A 19083-nucleotide genomic window follows, 5' to 3' on the forward strand; every position below is an offset into this window, starting at 1 on the left:
GAAACAATGCACAATTTTTACTTTTAATTCAGAGGTTCTAAGCTGAACTAAAAGAGAGTCTGTTCCTCTCTTTGGATGTTTTCCTATTAAAAATCAATAAAAATAACACTGTTCCTTTTCAACTTGCTTTATCGTTGCCAGATGAAATTCCAGTTTCATTCCTGTGTAGCCACATCTCACCAAACACATTTTATTTTATTTCTCTGATTTTTTTAAATCCTGTTTTTATTATTTTGTAGGTAATTCAAGTAAGTCAGCTCATGAACATTCATAACACACTTTGCTCCTTCTCTTCCTCCCCCACAACAGCAACCTTGTGAGGTGGGTTGGGGAGAGAGAGAGAGAGAGAGAGAGAGAGAGAGAGAGGCTGACCAAAAGTCACTCAGCTGACATTCATGGCTAAGGTGGGACTAGAACTCACAATTTTGGGGGCTTCTAGGCCTTCATCACTACACCAAACATTTTGCTACCTAACCAACAATGATAGACTCCTTCTATCTAATGATTAGGTGAATCCTCTCAAATAAAACAAAGATGTCGCAGTAGTCAGTGGAAGCAAGGGGATGCAGATAATTCCAGTTCATCAAAGAACTTTATGAAAAATCAGTAGAAATGAGACTACTTTTCTTTTTGCACCTTTTATGGGTCTTTTATACAATAAAAAATAGTGTCTGCACAGTTATCGAATGACCAATTGCCACAGAATCAATGGGTTACCAATTAGCTGGGAATTCTACATATGCAGTTTTCACACCACCTGAAGAGAGTCATTCTGGGAAAGGCTACGCTAACATAATGTTAACAAAAACATCAAACTGCCTTTATTACTAGTGGAAGCAATCAAATTCGGCCAACTAAAAGATATGATGGAAATTACCACGTGGCCAATCTACAATCTACAGGTCCACTTCCTTTCTCAGTCTGCCATGGTGGTTCTGCTCCCAACACCCTCAATCCAGTGGTGGGATTCATTTTTTTTTACTACGGGTTCTGTGGGCGTGGCTTGGTGGGCATGGCAGGGGAAGGAGACTGTAAAATCTCCAGTCGGAGGTGGGATTTGCTGATTCTCTGAACTACTCAACATTTCTGCTACTGGTTCTCCAGAACTGGTCAGAACCTGCTGAATACTAGGCATCAGTCTCTAACCAGGAAGTACAGGTCTCTGGGATAGACCTATATAAAGACCAACATTCTATAGCTTCTTTTCTTTGTTAAAATTAAGCCTCTCCACTTAAAATCCAAGAAACCCATTTGAGCTTGTTCACATTATATATAAGTGTGTGGGTGATGTAGGTCAACGTCAGTTGTAGATGGACCAGAAGGTTAAATTTAAAATAAAAAAATAAAAAAATAGGAAAGTTGATTTGTTGGGCAAAGATAACTTGATAGAGGAGAATAGCTCAGGGTTGAAATGAGGTGTCCTTGGAACTCTCTGAGCTTGGCTGTTTCCTGTAGTTTTTCAAGGCTATTTTGAAGACAGAATGTGTTCTTTAGAGTAAAACATTATTCGGGGCTGGTAGAAGTCTTTAGCGTGATTATATTTTCAGTAATTCTTAGGTTTCATTGTTTTTTTTCAAACAAAAAAATGACCACTCTTTCCTGTTTCAAGTTCTGCAGTCTTGAAAAAGGACAATATCGATTTATCATGCAACCATAATCACTTATCTCCCCCCACCCCAAAAAAGAAAAGAAACAAAAAGAACACCACAATATTTGGCTAAAGCTGTTGATTACTATACTATAGAAAGGATAATTTACATTTTCATGGTCCATGTTGTCACTAATGAAAAATATGATTAATACAGAGTTGGGAACCTCTGTGTAGTGTTTTAGGAATGCAATTGATTAAAGAGTTCTAAGGGAGAAAAATATCCAGCTATTTATTACCATCAGAGAAAAGTATATGAATCTGCTAGATCGAAACAAGACCAACCCAACTCAAAGAAATAAAAAAGGAAAGCTTTTGTTAGTGATAGCTAAAATGATGAAATTCTGTTGGAAGTATATTTGTAGCAATTGAATAACTGGTCTTTAAAAAACCCTTAACACTCTAATGAGGGAAACTTCTATGAGTTCATTTAATAGGTGAGAACTGCAGACTATATACAGTGATACATCTGGGTCAACTCCTATTCATGAATCAGAATGTAGAAATTTTTAAACCACAGAGAAAATAGGTTTTGAAAAAAAATGAAAAAAATAGGATAAAACTGAAATATATATGTCATGAGTTCCCCCAAAGATTGAAATGAATTTGTAATGATATGAAAATGATTTTTCAATTGTATTGAACAACAATTATATACAAATACCAAGGGTTAGAAATGTGTATGTACGCAGGCTTTATCGGTCACCTAAGAATATACAATTTTTTGGTAGTTGGGAAAATTTGTTTCCATCTTTAAAATGAAACTTCCATTAAAGAAACCACTGGTTCTCCTTTGAAACCAAGCACGTAAGATATCTCACCTTGGTTTGAAACTTGTAACCCAAAGCAACCCACACGCAACATCCTTCTCTAAGTTTCTCTAGCACGTACATAATCTCTGATCTCTTTGCCCTTTATTATTGGCCCTTCTTCTATCCCCTTTCCATTTGAACAGTCAAACACATTCTTTCATTTTCAATCCCTAAGACTGAGTCGATTAAAACTGGAATTCTTCAGGTACTGTTGATTTCCTCCCAAGGTTAAGGTTCAACTCAGTTCTAGTACTAGGGTACCACAAGATTCCATCTTAGGCCCAGTACTCTTCAATATCTTTATAATTGACTTAGATAAGGTAATAGAAGGGGAATTTATCAAATTTGCAGATGACACTAAGCTGGCAGGACTAGCCAACACCAGGGGTGGGATTCCATTTTTTTTTACTATCGGTTCTGTGGGCATGGCTTGGTGGGCATGGCAGGGGAAGGATACTGCAAAATCTCCATTCCCACCCCACTCTTGGGAGAAGAATACTGCAAAATCCCCATTCCCTCCCCACTCCTGGGGGAGGATTAGTGCAAAATACCATTCCCTCCCCACCCACTAACCTGCCAGGAAGGCAAGCCGGCCTGAAAAGTACTTGCTGGAGCCGGGCCCAAAAAGTACTTGCTGGAGCTGGCCAGGGAGCAACTCGGAACAGGAGTCAGTATAGCCAGCTGGCTAGCAGAAGCCAGGATTGCTGTTCTAGAAACCCTTCACTTGCATTGTTCAAGCTGAGACTCCAGTAGAGAGACCTGTTCTGCTCACAGTGCGGCCTCTTCTTTTGCTGGCTTGGTTTGGAACTGGGGCAATTGTTTTTATAAAACCTTAGTAAGAATACTGGAATACTGCATCCAGTGTTGGTCACCCCATTATAAAGAAAGGATGTGAGACTTTGGAAAAAGTGCAAAGAAAAGCCACAAAGAGCAACAAAGGCCCTGGAGACAAAAACATATGAAGAATGGTTGCAGGAATTGGGTATGGTCAATCTAGAGAAAAGAAGGACTGGAGTAGTATCCCAGTATTTGAGGGACTGCCACAAAGAACAGGGGGTCAATTTATTTTCCAAAGCACCAGAAGGCAAGACAACGGATGGAAATTAACCAAGGAGAGAAGCAACCTGGAATTAAGGAGAAACTTCCGAACAGTGAGAACAATCAGTGGAGCAACAGAAGTTATAGGTGTACATCAGTTGAGGTTTTTCAGAAAATACTGGACAGCCTATCTGAAATGGTATAGGGAATCCTGCTTGAGTGAGGGGGTGAGTTGGATTAGGAGACCTCCAAAGTCTCCTCTAACTCTATTCTGATTGATGTTGCATGATTACTATGTTTGACTGAGTCATAGTCTGGGTAAATTACTTAAAGATTATGAATGTCCTGCAACATTTATATCAAGCAAAAGAATGTGGTTGGTTTAGCAGTTCAGTCTGCTGCAACAGAATGTTGCCATTAACACCATATCCTGTATACAGACATCTCACATCCCAGACATAAACTGTTTCAACTCCTTCCTTCAAAACGACGCTATAGAGCATTGCACACCAGAACAACTAGACACAAGGACAGTTTTTTCCTGAATGCCATCACTCTGCTAAACAAATAATTCCCTCAACACTGTCCAACTATTTACAAGGTCTGCAGTGCTATTACTATTAATCTTCTCATCACTCCTTATCACCCACCCTTCCCACTTGTGACTGTATGACTGTAACTTTATCGCTTGTATCCTTACTATCTATATTGACTGTTTCCTAGTATGATTTGATTGCTTATTGTACCCTATGACTATTATTAACTGTTGTACCTGATGATTCTTGACTCTTGACAAATGTATCTTTTCTTTTATGTATACTGAGAGCATTTGCACCAAGACAAATTCCTTGTGTGTCCAATCACACTTGGCCAATAAAAGAATTCTAATTCTATTTTTTTAATATTTGCAGTAAGTATGCATATTGGCTGTGATAACAATTGCTTTAAAATCCATTGCACTCATTCTATTAAAAAAAAAAAAAACCTTTTAAATTAGGCTGCCTTGTTTCCCCAATTCTTCTAATTGTTTTTGTTCTCAGAAAAAAAGTCATTCCATATTTTCGGATGACAAGGACAACACTAATTTCTCAGCCATTAAACAGAGGTTGCCTTGATTCCCCCGCCCCCAAATATAGTCATTCCGTCTGTACAGACCGACTATACCTTAGCACATTCATTTCAGTTTCATTCAGGGCAAAAGGCATGACTTGGAGGAAGGAACACGTCAGGAGTGTTCAGATCTTCAAAGAGGTGTTTTGCTTCATCAAGACTATGATCAAAGTGCGCCTTTGAAGTAAAGCTGTGAAATGATCTCACTTAGCCATATCCAGGCAGACTGGCCACACAACTTATCTTGGCTTGCTAGCAAAAGTTTCTGTGCAGCATCAAAACCAAGAAGACCTAATGATGCCCTGATTTGTTTTCTGGTTTCACCGAGGTGGAAACCAGAGGTGGTATTCAGCAGGTTCTGACCAGTTCTAGAGAACCGGTAGTGGAAATTTTGAGTAGTTCAGAAACTGGCAAATACCACCTCTGACTGGCCCCACCCTCATCTATTCTCTGCCTCCCAAGTCCCAGATGATTGTCTGGCTCTTCTTTTGCTGCCCTGCACAGGAGAACGGAGCTAGAAAGCAGGTTAGTGGGGTAGGGAGGGAATGGGATTTTGCGCTAGCTTTCCCCCAGGAGTGGGGAGGGAATGGGGATTTTACAGTATCCTTCCCCTGCCACACCCACCAAGCCAGGCACAGTAAGCCACACCATGCCCACTAAGCCACGCCCACAGAACCGGTAGTAAAAAAATTTGAATTCCACCAGTGGTGGAAAGTGACGGTCAAAAGTCTCAGCCATGTATTCTGGCTAACTAAAGAGAATTAAACTCAGATACAAAATTTGTCATTCAGGCACAAGAACATGAAAACTTAAAAAAAAAACACAATTTACATTGAACTGTGTTATAGTTCAGGGGTTGCCAACCTTTTGGACCTCAGGAACCAGCAAACTCATAATTTTAAATCCCAGGGGTCACTAATATGAATTTTGACTGATGGTGGCTTGCTGACATTGGTGGGAGAAAGAGAGAGAGAGAGAGAGAGAGAGAGAGAGAGATCTGATCTAACCTCTCTCTCTCTCTCTCACACACACACACACAAACACACAGAGGGAGGGGTGGGATTCAAATTTCTTAACAACCAGTTCTGTGGGTTTGGCCTAATTTGTGGGTGTGGCTTGATGGTCATGTGACTGGCTGGGCATGGCTTGTATGTAAATATTATAAATATTTATATAAATATTGAATTTTTTTTATAAAACAGAGCAACTTTTACCCAAAGTCAGGCAGAGCACGCAGGCAGATTGAGTTGCTCACAGAATCACAGATTCATTCAGAGATCTGTGAGATCAGCTACCTGAGCCTGTCACATAAAATTTGCTTGCAAGCAAATCCATAAAATTTGCTAGCAAGAAAACTCACAAAATTAATTCACAACACACCATGCATGTAAATATTGAATTTTTTATTAAAAAAGAGCAACTTTTACCTAAAATCAGGCAAGCAGGCAGGCAGTTCGAGTTGCTCACAGAATCACAGATTCATTCAGATCTATCTTTCTGCCATCGGCTAGCTGAGTCTGTCACATAAAATTTGCTTGCAAGCAAACTCATAAAATTTGCTAGGAAGCAAACTCACAAAATTAACTCACAACACACCATGTATATAAATATTGAATTTTTTTATAAAAAAAGAGCAACTTTTACCCAAAATCAGGCAAAGCAGGCAGGCAGATTGAGTTGCCCACAGAATCACAGATTCACTTAGAGTTTCTGCCATCGGCTAGCTGAGTCTGCACTGCTTCAGTCCTAAGGAAGGTTCGGCTCTGCTTAAAGAGCCAAAGATATAAAGATTAGCTAGAAATCAAGAAATCCAATGATTTCCTGCTTTCTAGCTAATCTAAATCTTCTGGCACAGCAGAATAGCTTATGGTTGGAAAAAAGAAAAATAGCAACTTAGGAGGCAAGTTTGTCGGGTAAGGAGTGAGTGGGCGGGGAGGGTACCTATGGGCCATGTGGGTGGCGCAGCCTTGTGTTCCTGAGCAGCCTGGATTAATTGCTTTGGGGAGTGCTCTGGGGGTGACATTTCTCTGTGGACCACCCAATTTTTCTCACAGACCACCGTGACCACCGGTTGATGACCGCTGTTATAGTTGATTGGAAGGATATGCCCCAGTTTTCAGTTAGTTTACACCAGTGGTTTTCAAAGTTGTCAGCTTTAAGATGTGTGAACTTCAATTCTCAAACTGGCTAAGGTGCTCCAGGAGTTGAGTCCATACCTCTTAAAACCACCAAGTTTAAAAAACACTGGTTTACACCAATATATACTGTTTTGAGCATTTATTTGAGATAAACTCATATGAAGGAATCAGATGGCTTCACTGTCTTGATGACTTGTCTAGAAGCAGCTTGACAAGAAAAACACATCGCCAGATCTTTTCTGAAGAATACTGGCATCCAAGCCAGAGTTACTATCAATGGAACAGCAGAAGAACAATTTTCCTCTCACTCTTGCTCATATTTGCACTGTGAAAGCAGCTTGCAATTTGACATTTCACTGCATAAGCTGCTGGGTAAATGAAAAAAGTGGGACTTCAAACAGCTGAACTTTTTATTCCTCTTCTTCCACTTTTTAGGTTTTTGAGCTTTGTTGTTTTCAGGGATGTTAATGTACGAGGTTAGAGCTGAGTGTATCTTGCCAAAGATGCTATGTTTCAGAAAAAGACATTTTTTAAAAAGTAGGCTGAAAACTTTGGTAAAAATTTAAATGCTGGAGAAAAAAAAATATGGGGGTGGATTATAGAGGGGGCAAGCAGACCTCTAAGGATAAAAAGCAAGAGGCACAGAAGGAGATCTGCTTTCTTGAAAACTGATTGATTGATTATGTATCATCAAGTCATTTTTGACTCCTAAGTCTGTGGATGCAAAACTGAACATTAAACTGCTATATGTCCTCTTTAGTCTTATCAACATAGATCAGAGGTCTCCAAACTTGGCAACTTTAAGACTTGTAGACTTCAACTCCCAGAATCCCACAAATCTTAAAGTTGCAAAGATTGGGGACCCCTAACATAAAGGAATAATTGTATAATGAAAAGGTACTAAAAATAACCATGTACGTTGAATGATCAGGCAGGATCTTTAACTTTAACTGTTTGAAATATTTGAAACATGGTAAAACCTCAATGCAATGTACTTTTATTTTTAAAATATTTTTTTATTTTATTTAAAATACATACAACATTCAATTCATTTTGCATTTAACTGTAACAAATGTTCTGGTTACAAATGTCTTGTGCCATAACAATTAAATTTTACAACCATATTCATTATTTTAATATTAATTCTCTATTCTTATCATATTCTTATAATATTAGTATACAAATTATTTCTATTACTATAACATTTCTTTGTGTATTCAATTCTATTAACATATATTCTGTATTTCAACGATCTAATAATTATTTCAGGCTTTCACATTTTTTCTCTAGTGATTGATAAAATAATTCCCATATCTGATAATATTCAGTTTGTTCCTTCTCTTTAATGGCAATTGTTAATCTGTTCATTTCTGCACATTCTAGTATTTTCCTTATTACATCCTCTTCTGTTGGAATCTTTTCATTTTTCCAATTTTGTGCAAATACAATTCTAGCTGCAATTACTACATGGATAATTAAATACATCTTATCTTTACTGTAAGTTTCTGGTATGATCCCCAACAAAAATATTTCAGGTCTTAAAACCATGTGTTGTTGTATCATCTTTTCCAACCAAGTATGTATTTTTGTCCAATATCTTTTTGCTTCTACGCATAGCCACCACATATGATAATATGTTCCTGGTGTCTGGTGACATTTCCAGTGATGTGCTTTGCATGCAGTGAATCAAATATCTGAAGAGATTTATGTCACTTGCATCCATATTTTCTCAGTTGTGTAACGACATCATCAAAGAAGTGAAAAATGAATCTGCATCATGATTTAAGAAACAATTTTCACCCATCTGCTTCATTAAATTGATATTTCATTGCATTAAATAGAAGAGAATGACCGTAGCTCAGGGTTGAACTGAGGAGTCCTTGGTGTTGTCTGAATTTGGTTGTTTGCTTATAGATGTCTCATTACTTGTCTAGGTAACAATAGCACTTAGACTTACGTACTACTCCATAATGCTTTGCAGCATTCTCTCAGCAATTTACAAATGTCAGCATATTGCCCCCAACAATCTAGCTCCTCATTTTACCTCATTTTACCGACCTCAGAAGGATGGAAGTTTGAGTCAAACTTGAGTCCTGTCAGGGTCAAACTCCTGGCTGTAGAGAGAGTTTGTTTGCAGCACTACACTTTAATCGTGGCTCCTCATCATTGGTGTTATAACACCATTGTGTTACAACATATCATCATCTACAACCTCAAACCGACTAGCACCAATGTTGTTACCTAATTGAAGTAAGGGCAGCAAATGTTATTCAGCATAATTTTTCTGCTGGTCAGTTGCACTTTTATACATGCCCTAGACCAATATTATGAAATGTACTTTTTCTATGTAGTGGCTTCCTTATCTCACATATAGCAATAGTACTGAGACATATACAGCTCCACAGTACTTTACAGGCTTCTCTAAGCAGTTTACAGAGTCAGCATATTGTCCCTAGCAATCTGGGTCCTCATTTTACCAACCTCAGAAGGATGAAAGGCTGAGTCAACCTGGAGCCAGTGAGAATCGAACCATTGGCACTCCTTAGAATTAGCCCGTAATAATGCATTCTAACCGCTGCACCACCATGTCTCTAATCTTTTTTTCTAGCATCTTTCTTGCATAATGTCTCTCCCAAAAGAAGTTCTTTGACTGCCATGTTATTTGAAGCAGGTTACCAAAAATAGATTCTTTATTCATGCTATTCATGGGTGTGGAAAGGAGCACAATAGTTATCCGACCTTGAAATGATAAGCACATTTGTATAAGCATTTTTAGGGTTGATAGAATCTTAGATTTGAAAAGGCCATTTAGTTCATCAAGCCCAGCTCTTGGTTTGTGCAAGCATCCAAATTAAAGCACCCTGGATAGATATCCAGTGAAGGGGAGTCTATTATTTTCCCAAGTTTGATGACTTAATAAATTCATCAAAGTATATTATTGCTAGGATTTTTTTTCTTATTTTAACTAGAATTTTTCAATAACTCAAGGCTATTGTTTATTTTTCATTCTGATTCAACAAAGACATCAAAGACCTTCTACTGAGTAAGACCTCTTCAAATACTTGAAGAACTCTATCATATTTCTACTAAAATAAACTGTGTTGAAGTGGGAAATTCAGCTGAAGAGGACAACCTGCGGGGTTCTGTTGTTATGCTTTTGTGCATTGTCTTTTAATCAGTCCTGTAGATCTATCTGGCTGTATTGATTTGGGTATTGATCTCACTGAGTGGGTAGTTCAGTCATCCAAGTGTCTCATTTAATTCTATCAGTTTAATTTTCAGAAGATTGAATTTGTATCTCGTGATGGAGCACACGTTTGAAAGAGAAGAAATCCATAATACCAAAACAGAAGTCACTTTTATGGCAGAGGAGGAGATGACCCAGTGGAAATGACTGGTCAGTGTAAAATATCTCCATGTCTCATCTTCAGAATAACAAGGAATAGAAGAAAAATTTAATGGTATTCAGTCAAAAACAATATAAAATAGATTTAATACACCTCTTATGCTAGTATCAACCATCCCAAAGAAAACACTCAGAATCCCAATCTCAATCCTGGCTTTTCAGTAGTGTCTAGAGGGCACTGCTCTATTATAGACAGTTCTTGGCTCACATGAAAACTAGGAACAAGAAGTTCTGATTTCAAATAAAGAACAAATAAGCAAACTTTGCACATTAGCTTGACCAATTTGATTGGTGTCCCCTTATAAAAGCCATAATATACAATAGAATATACACTGAGCATAAGCAACATCCATGCATACTGAGACCTCAAAGATCTCTTTAGAGAGGCTGAGGGCTCTTTCTCTGTCTGCTGGTATCCAAGCATACTGTTTTGAAACATGCATTCTTAAAGTGTTACCTTGGTACTGCTTGATTATATTTTACTTGATCAGAGCTGCTCAATTTTCTTGACTGTGTTGCACACACATAGGGAAAGTTGCTGATTTGATACGCTAAAAGTATAATTATTGCTGCATATATAGCTAGGAGTAAATTACTACCCTTTGGAAGTTCAAGGCAAACAGAGGAAACATTGACCCAGAGGTAATCTCTGAGTCACCATATTTTCTAGGACTATTCTTCAGATGCTAACTTTAGCTTCTAACTGTTGGTTTGAACCGCCTTTGTTTTTAATATCAAACCATGCAGTGATTTCCAGAGAACTGGACACTGGGAACATCATGAAGGTTTATGCTTTCATAACAAACAAAGGCATTGTACCATTACTGTAACTTACATTAAAATAGAAGTGATACAAATGTACTAGTGAATAAAATATTATAGATCAACATTTTCTTTTGTTAGTGGCTGGGAAACATAGGCTGAAGGGACATTGAGCTGAGATGTTGGAGTGATTTTTATTTCTTATTTATTTATTTATTTGTCAAGCAAGTGTTAGATAACAGGTATAAGTATGTTTATGAATACATGAAATGGATACGAATAAAAAGAAAACATTAGGACAGGGATGGTAGGCACATTGGTGCGCTTATGCACGGCCCCTACAGACTTCTTAGGGACGGGGTGAGGTCAATAGTAGACAGTCTAAGGTTAAAATTTTGGGGGTTTGGGGAAGAAATCACAGGTAGAGTATTCCAGACATTGACCACTCTGTTGTTGAAGTCGTATTTCCTGTAATCAAGTTTGGTGCAGTTTATCTTGAGTTTGTATTTATTGTGGCTCTTGTATTGTTGTGGTTGAAGCTGAAGTATTTATTGACAGGTAGGACATTGAATAGATAATTTTATGTACTACACTTAGGTCGAACTGAAGGCGGCGTAGTTCTAGATTTTCTAGGTCTAAAATTTCAAGTCTGGTGGCATAAGGTATTCTGCTATGAGTAGAGGAGTGGAGAAATTAGTATTCTGTATCAGCAGAAGGACATATTCATAAGTCAAAACCCAATCTTTAAGTCAAACTCCATTCATGATGACTTTCATGGATTTCATGGGATCTGTTTTCACTGGAAGAGTGCTGCAGGAGGCCATTGAAGCCAAAATGGGACCCAGGGGAGCTGCACAAAGCCCCTGAGCTCTGTTTTTACTGGCAGAGGGTTGCAGGAGGCTATTGCGACCAAAAACAGGGTCTGGGAGGGCCACCCACAGCTTTCCTGAGCTCCATTTTTGCTAGCAGACACCATGGGCTGGTCCTTTGCTATTTCCAGAGTGGCCCCTTAGGCCAGATCTAAACACCCTGGATGAATTGGACAGTAACCAGATTGATTATCTTTGAAATTGGGAATGGACCCAAGAATTTTGGACCCAGCTTCTTACTGGGCAGTTTCAACCTAAGATACTTGGTCGACAAATATACTTTGTCCCTACTTTAAAAGGCAGTTGAAGGGATCTATGTTTATCCGCCTGTTGTTTTTTTTTTTGCAGCTTCGGTCAAAGCTTTTTTTGTATCTTCCCATCCTTTCTTTAATGAGTTCACCCATTCTGTTAGGGACATGGATGAGGGAGGTTGTCTAGAAAACTCTGGCATTGGGAGAAAATCCATTCCAGTGTTGTTTTAGAATGGAGTCAATCCTATGCTGCTATGTACTGCATTATTGTAAGCAACCTCTGCAAAAGGTAATAACTCAGCCCAATGTTCTTGTTGATAATTTACATAGCAACTAATGTATTGTTCAGTCATGGCATTAGCCCTCTCCGCTGCTCCATTAAAAGCAGGATGGAAAGCTGAGGATAACCCTTGAAAGGAACCAATGGATTTCAGAAATTTCCTCCAAAATTTTGCGGTAAATTGTACCCCTCTGTCTGATATTATTCTACGAGGTACTCTATGTAGTATATAGGTATGTTTCACAAACAGCTTTGCAAGGTTTTTTTTTTTTTTTGAGGCTAGAAGTCATTTTCAGGCTATAAAATGGGCCCGTTTAGAGAATAAATCAATTATAGTCCAAATGATCGTATTCCCTTCACTCTTATGTAATTCAACAGTAAAGTCCATTGTGATCTCTTTCCAAGGTTGGGTTGGTTCAGCAACTTGTTGTAGGAGGCCAGGGGGTTTTCCAGTTTGGTGTTTTATTGTGGCACAAATTGACCAAGTGTTTGGGGTTGCGGTTGGCTTGGCTCGAGTGGTCACTTGCCTGCTGATTGAGTTTCTGAAATTAAGGCCTGTACCATTTCCTCTCGGTGGCTGTCAAACTGAGGTTTTCTGGACAGAGCATCCGCCAGTATGTTTTTCCCTCTGGGGATATATTTAATGCTAAAGTTGAATCGCTTGAAATATTAGGCCTAGCGGACTTGTTTGGGTGATAATCTCCTAGGGGTCTTTAGAGCCTCAAGGTTCTTATGATCAGTCCATACCTCAAAGGCCTCTGAAGCACCCCTTTCATTCATCCCATTTGTTATGGCCCTAACCAAATCATGCTCTGTGACGTATTGATCTCCAAATTGTTCTATATGGGATCGGATTTGAGTGAAGAAGTAATTGAAATGTTCATGGCAGCCACTGAATACGGCCTTAAAGGGTATTTGGTCTGACCTGGGTCATGATTGCGGAGGTGGCACAGGCTAGGCCCCTGCAGGTTGTATTGGAATAAAAGGAAATGGCCTGGTGGCGTACATAGGTTGGGTAGGCCCCCTGTATCCTAGCTGGGTGGTGCCTCTCTGGAATAGGGGTCCCTGTGGCCTCGTTGCTGTTTGGGGCTGCATTTGTGGTTGCCAGGAGGAAGATGGGTGTGGCCTGGTTCCCTGGTTGGGTGGAAGGCAAGTGGCTTCTGTCTGTTGTCTGGGCAACCCCTCTTCAGACCAGGGCTGTGTTGGTGCTAGCTGCCATTGGCATAGAATCCATCCCTGGCCTGAATAAAATCCCCACTCTGGAGGGATACTCTCTGTAGAGGGCAAAATTCCCTCTGGAAAATGAGGGGATTGCCTCAGAGGCTGCAACATGCCTTTGTCAGTTGATGCGTCTTTCTGGCTTCCTCCAACTGGCACCTATATAGTCTCCTCCCTCCAATCTGACAGAATAGCAGTATGCCTGGGGCTTGAGGAAGATTTATCTTCAATCATCTGGGTTATCTCTGGGTTATAACAACTTCTTGAGTTGAAACGCTTCAGTATAGCTCCCAAACCTCTTTCCTCTACTGTCCTTCTGAAAGCATCCATCATCTCCTCCAAACAAGGGCTTGCAGATTCAATTAATGTTCCAGATGGAGGGCCCCCATACTCTCCATCTTGCGTATCTCCAACTTCGGCTGATTGTTGATCTTTCTCCATCTCTGGGAAAAGAACTCTGGGGTATCAGCCAAGCCCCTTCAAAAAATAAAAGTGGTATTTGGGAAATAAATGTGAGGCATCCAGAAAGTATCCATGATATCAATCACTCCGAGACATTTTCTCTCCAATTGATTTATTTAGAAACAGAGCTGGCATGTCAAAAGCAATTTCCCAAAGTGAAATTATTTTCGCATGTTACACAGAATCCACCTTCTCTCCTCCCACTTCTACACTTCATCAATCATGAGAACCAATTAACTGCAACTGGAATTTCTTAATACAACATACAGAATAACCTTGAACTTTTCAACTCTTCCACCCCCCCTTCCATGAAATGTGACAGCTGAATTTTAAAGCTGACACAAAGCAATTCTTGGAAACTTTTCTTGGTTCAAGGGAAAATACACCATTTTTCAAACATGTGAACATACCCAGTGGTGGGATTCAAATTTTTTTACTACCGTTCTGTGGGCGTGGCTTGGTAGGCGTGGCAGGGGAAGGATACTGTAAAATCTTCAGTCAGAGGTGGTATTTGCTGGTTCTTCAAGCTACTCAAAATTTCCACCACCGGTTCTCCAGAACTGGTCAGTACCTGCTGAATACCACCTCTGAACATACCTGACTATTAACATCTTAGAAAAAAGGGTGATTGCACTTGTTTCATTTGAAACTACTCTAGGTTTGAATTTAAGATGAATTCTTATCCAAAATATATTCAGGAGACTTCCCAATAATGATGAAGTTTTTAGTCTTCATCATTTGAAAATCAAAGTAACTTCTTCACTTATTGCAGAAAACTCATATCCAATACTTAAAAAGCAAATATGAATAAATGGATCTGGGATTTAAACAGAGTCAATTCAACTTAGAACTGCTTGTGGTCTAAAATTCTTTTTAATGTATTTTGGCAATTCATCAAGAATAGAACATAGAAATAATATATGATTGGTACTCTACCTCCTAAAAACTGTATTATATTAATCAAAGTCTTGTCTAGATTATGATGAAGGGATTGTAATCAAGCTGGTATATATTATAATCTCTCATGGCAATGTCCATTTAACTTAGTTATTTTGGATCAAAAAAATTATAAAGATTATGCAACATTCTTTAATAATTAATTTCAGTACAGTTTCATTGTCCATTTTCCCGAAGACATATAAAAGAAGGCAACACAGGAAATTAATTTAATTTTTGTTGTCTGCTGCCAGATTTTCTACAGCAAAACAATAGGAAACTAAAAGTACATATTTCGTTTGGTCACTGGTATTTAAACATCTGAAAATAGCATTGCTAAAAAAAAATGAACACAATAGTAAAGAGCCTTGAAAAATCTTTAATTAAAAATTAATTTATTCACATTATATTCACTTTTGGATTACATCAACAAAAAATCCAACTAGATTACTTTCTTCTTGGATAGACATTCAGTATTAGCTATGGATGTTTATAATTTCATATCTTTTTGTAAAATTACAAAAATATTGCTATGCCCTTTAGAATTATGCAGAACGGTTTATTTGTATATTTATTGATTTTGTATGGTTTAATATGTTGACATTTGTTGTTTTTATGTTTTATTGAACATTGTATACTGTAGTTATTTAATTTTAATAATCACTCAGTCTTGTTTTTGGCATGCTTTTATCCCAATTTTCATTAAATGTTAGTTTAAAACTCACAATTTTAACAATAGTTTATTGTTAGCTGTAAAATAGGATACTAGAGGCATCAGAGGACCATTTTAAGTGCCCAAATTTAAGTGGTTCCATTGTGAGAACAATTTCTATGATAGTATTCTTCCTGAATAAAGCTTGCTAACCAATGTGCATAAGTGATCTCAGACTAAGTCAAAATATGGTGTTAATTCTGACATCATCTCTTCTGTGAGTTCACAATCCTGTTTTTAAAAACATGGCATACAGTTTATTTTATTTATTTATTTTATTTATTTTAGTTTGTCAAGCATGTATGAGAAAACAAGTATAAGTATGAACATAACATATAAACATATAAGTATAAACTGGTATAAGTATGTACATAATAAATGAGTATGAATAAATGGGAACAGTAGAATAGGGACGGTAGGCATGCTGGTGCGCTTATGCACACCCCCTTACAGACCTCTTTGGAATGGAGTGAGGTCCACAGTAGACAGTTTAAGGTTAAGTTTTGGGGGTTTGAGGATGTAACAACAGAGTCAGGTAGTGAGTTCCAGGCATTCTGTGGCTGAAGTCATATTTTCTGCACTTGAGTTTGGAGCGGTTTACTCTGAGTTTACATCTATTTTTTGCCTGTGTGTTATTGTGGTTGAAGCTGAAGTAGTTATTGACAGGTAGGACACTGAAGCCGACAACAGATAAGTATTGAATCTGACCAAATCCAACTTAATAAACAAATGGTGGCAAAGTAAATTGTGATTTAGTTTGTTGCATATTTCTAGTCCAAGTATGCTCTATTGAGTTATAAGGGGCCAATCTGACATGGGTATGCCATGCTAAATGTCCTTCTAACCAGATGACTATTCAAGTGACTCTATTAATTTTAATAAAGAAAACATTTTCCAGGAGTTCATGATAAAGTCATAAAATATTCCGAAAACAGTTTTACAAGCCACTGTAGTACTTTTGTCTCCATCCTCCTTTACTGAAGAAAAGCCATCATTCTTCTTTGCTTGCATATGCTGAGCCTGATTTTACCACTAAAGACTCTCTAGGGCAATGAAGAAGTCAGCAGAAAGGATACTTCAATTTCCTGAAAGGTCAAATTGTCACAGACGCTCCCCTCCACCCTTAATGGGTTACAAGAAAGGAGAGAAAAACAGTAGGGTTTTAACCTTTTCTTAAATTTACAGTTCGTGGGATAGAAGTTATGTTAATTTTCTTTCAAGCAATAAAATGTATCTTAATAAACAAGAAAAGAAAAGATCCTGGGAAATTGGAACTTTGCTTAATAAATGGATGCCTTATCACCATATGATCAGGCAAACTATTGACACATACATAGCAGCAATATTTGGAGAAAACAAGGCAGTCTGAGAATGGGAGAGAAGCACTGGGATTTGGCCTATTTTTATAACACTCTTGCCTTTTTATTGATACTTCCCATGTCTGCCTTCCATAGTACTGAAAGAATCCTTGCTGCCCATATTGTGTTGATATATTTAAGTGGAAAACTTAAATATTTCATTATTGAGGTAGGTCTTGATACATAGCTGAACTGTGGGCATTTTCACTGTGTTGCAATAAGACTAAATACTGACTTTAAAGATAGAATATGTTGGCTGAAAAGAATTATGACTTGTTACACCAAATTCCTCCTGCTAGAGGAAGCCACTTTCTGATCACTGATTCAAAGTTTAGCTAGCAGAATAAACAAAATCCCTAGTAGAAGAATTATAGAGGGGGAAGACAAAGAGCTGGGTGAAATGGAAACTATCTGCCAATAATATATATCCTAACCCTGGTTACAGGAAGAATGTCCACTTCTTCCATGTCTAGATCAAACTTTAAACTGCCAGAATGAAGCCACCTTCTTGGTTTTGTCATTGGCCAAAAATAAGTCATAATTGGTACATGTTTCTGGTACTAGCCAACATACCAGAAGGTGGACTGGGCTCTGTTTCTCTCCACATTAACATATGTATTGTTATCTCCCAAGAGCCTTCACTTGAGCCATATTGGTTTTACATTTAGGCATTCCAACTCTCAACACATCCAGGTTCCTCCAAGTATTATATGGGAGGCCAGATCCTTCAGCCATATTCTCCTTCACTGTTATCCCTTGCTCAATGGTCTCCTTCCTCCATTTTTTAAAATTCAATTTTGTTCTTGTGTACCCTCAGGAATATTTATTCTTGCCATAAAGCTGTTCCTCCTGTTCCCGCTTCACATTCCAATGCAAACAGAAACCAGAAAGACTTAAGTAATTTCAGAGGCAATGGCTTTGAAAACCTTTACTCATGGATTTCTCAATTAATTGGAATGCCTGGATTTCCCCAAGATGCTGAATCAACAACATTACCACATTTGTTCAACTTGCTATGTTGCTGTGGTTGACTACTTTGTGATTTAGTGTAGCATGGGAAAACATCCATGCATCTGATCAGAGTTCAGCCCCCTGGATTTATCACTCTATCTAAAGTTATCTCACCGGGCCATAGCCATTTGGACTATTTAGTTTTGGGCTGCTATTTTGTATCATAGGCCCCACATAGGGCATCTGCACTACAAACCCATATGTCACCTGACCTAAAAGGAAAAAAAAACACCCCTGGTCAAGGAATGGAAGTATATGTGAAAAGGCCAGTGATTTAGGAATGGTAAGCTGGCCATTTCAGAAGAACCTTATTTCAGGGATACAGCTGGAAAAAATAACTATTTGATCACAAGAGCTGTACTTTGTTTTTAACCAAACACCCCAAAATTTAATGTAGCTATCCCTCACTCCAAATCAGATGTCAGACTCATTCCGAGTAACATGCATTTTTAGGAAGAGCTTCAATTGTTAGTGCTTTTATTATATTTTGAACAAGGCAATATTTTTGAACATTACACCTCTAATTTCAGTATTACATATTTTTATAATTTTTTTTATTTTTGAATGTATATTTTTGATTACTTGATTAGTAGATTTGCCCTTTTTCAAGAAGCAAAATCTAAATTATTTTGGTAAAAGACATCCAAATCTACTTATCTGGCCACATTCAATATTCCTAGAAGATTCTGCCAGCCACACAAGGCCTCTCTATGGAAATAGCCCAATCTATAAGCTGAGCACTGCGGTATCCAAATCTTAAGGCTTAAGAGCTGATGTAATACAAAAGCCTCTTCAGCTAGTGATCATATATTAAGAGAATCATTTCTGCATGAAATGTCTTAATAGAACTCTGACGATAAATATACAGAAGTTCCTCATTTGTATACTAAGCAGAAAGATTGGCAGAGAAGTAATAAGAAAATTCATTGCTGGAAATATACAAGGAGCAAAATGTCCTATATCTAACCCTGAAGTTGTTACCTTGCCTGGTAATGAGATGTCTGCAAACAAACAACCAAGATCAGAGAGCACCAATGCCCTGTGTCTCTTTCACTTCCTGCTTCTCATAAGC

This window comes from Pseudonaja textilis, chromosome 1 (genome assembly GCF_049901715.1).
Source record: "Pseudonaja textilis isolate UNSWEBS1 chromosome 1, rPseTex1.2, whole genome shotgun sequence".
Lineage (NCBI taxonomy): Eukaryota > Metazoa > Chordata > Lepidosauria > Squamata > Elapidae > Pseudonaja > Pseudonaja textilis.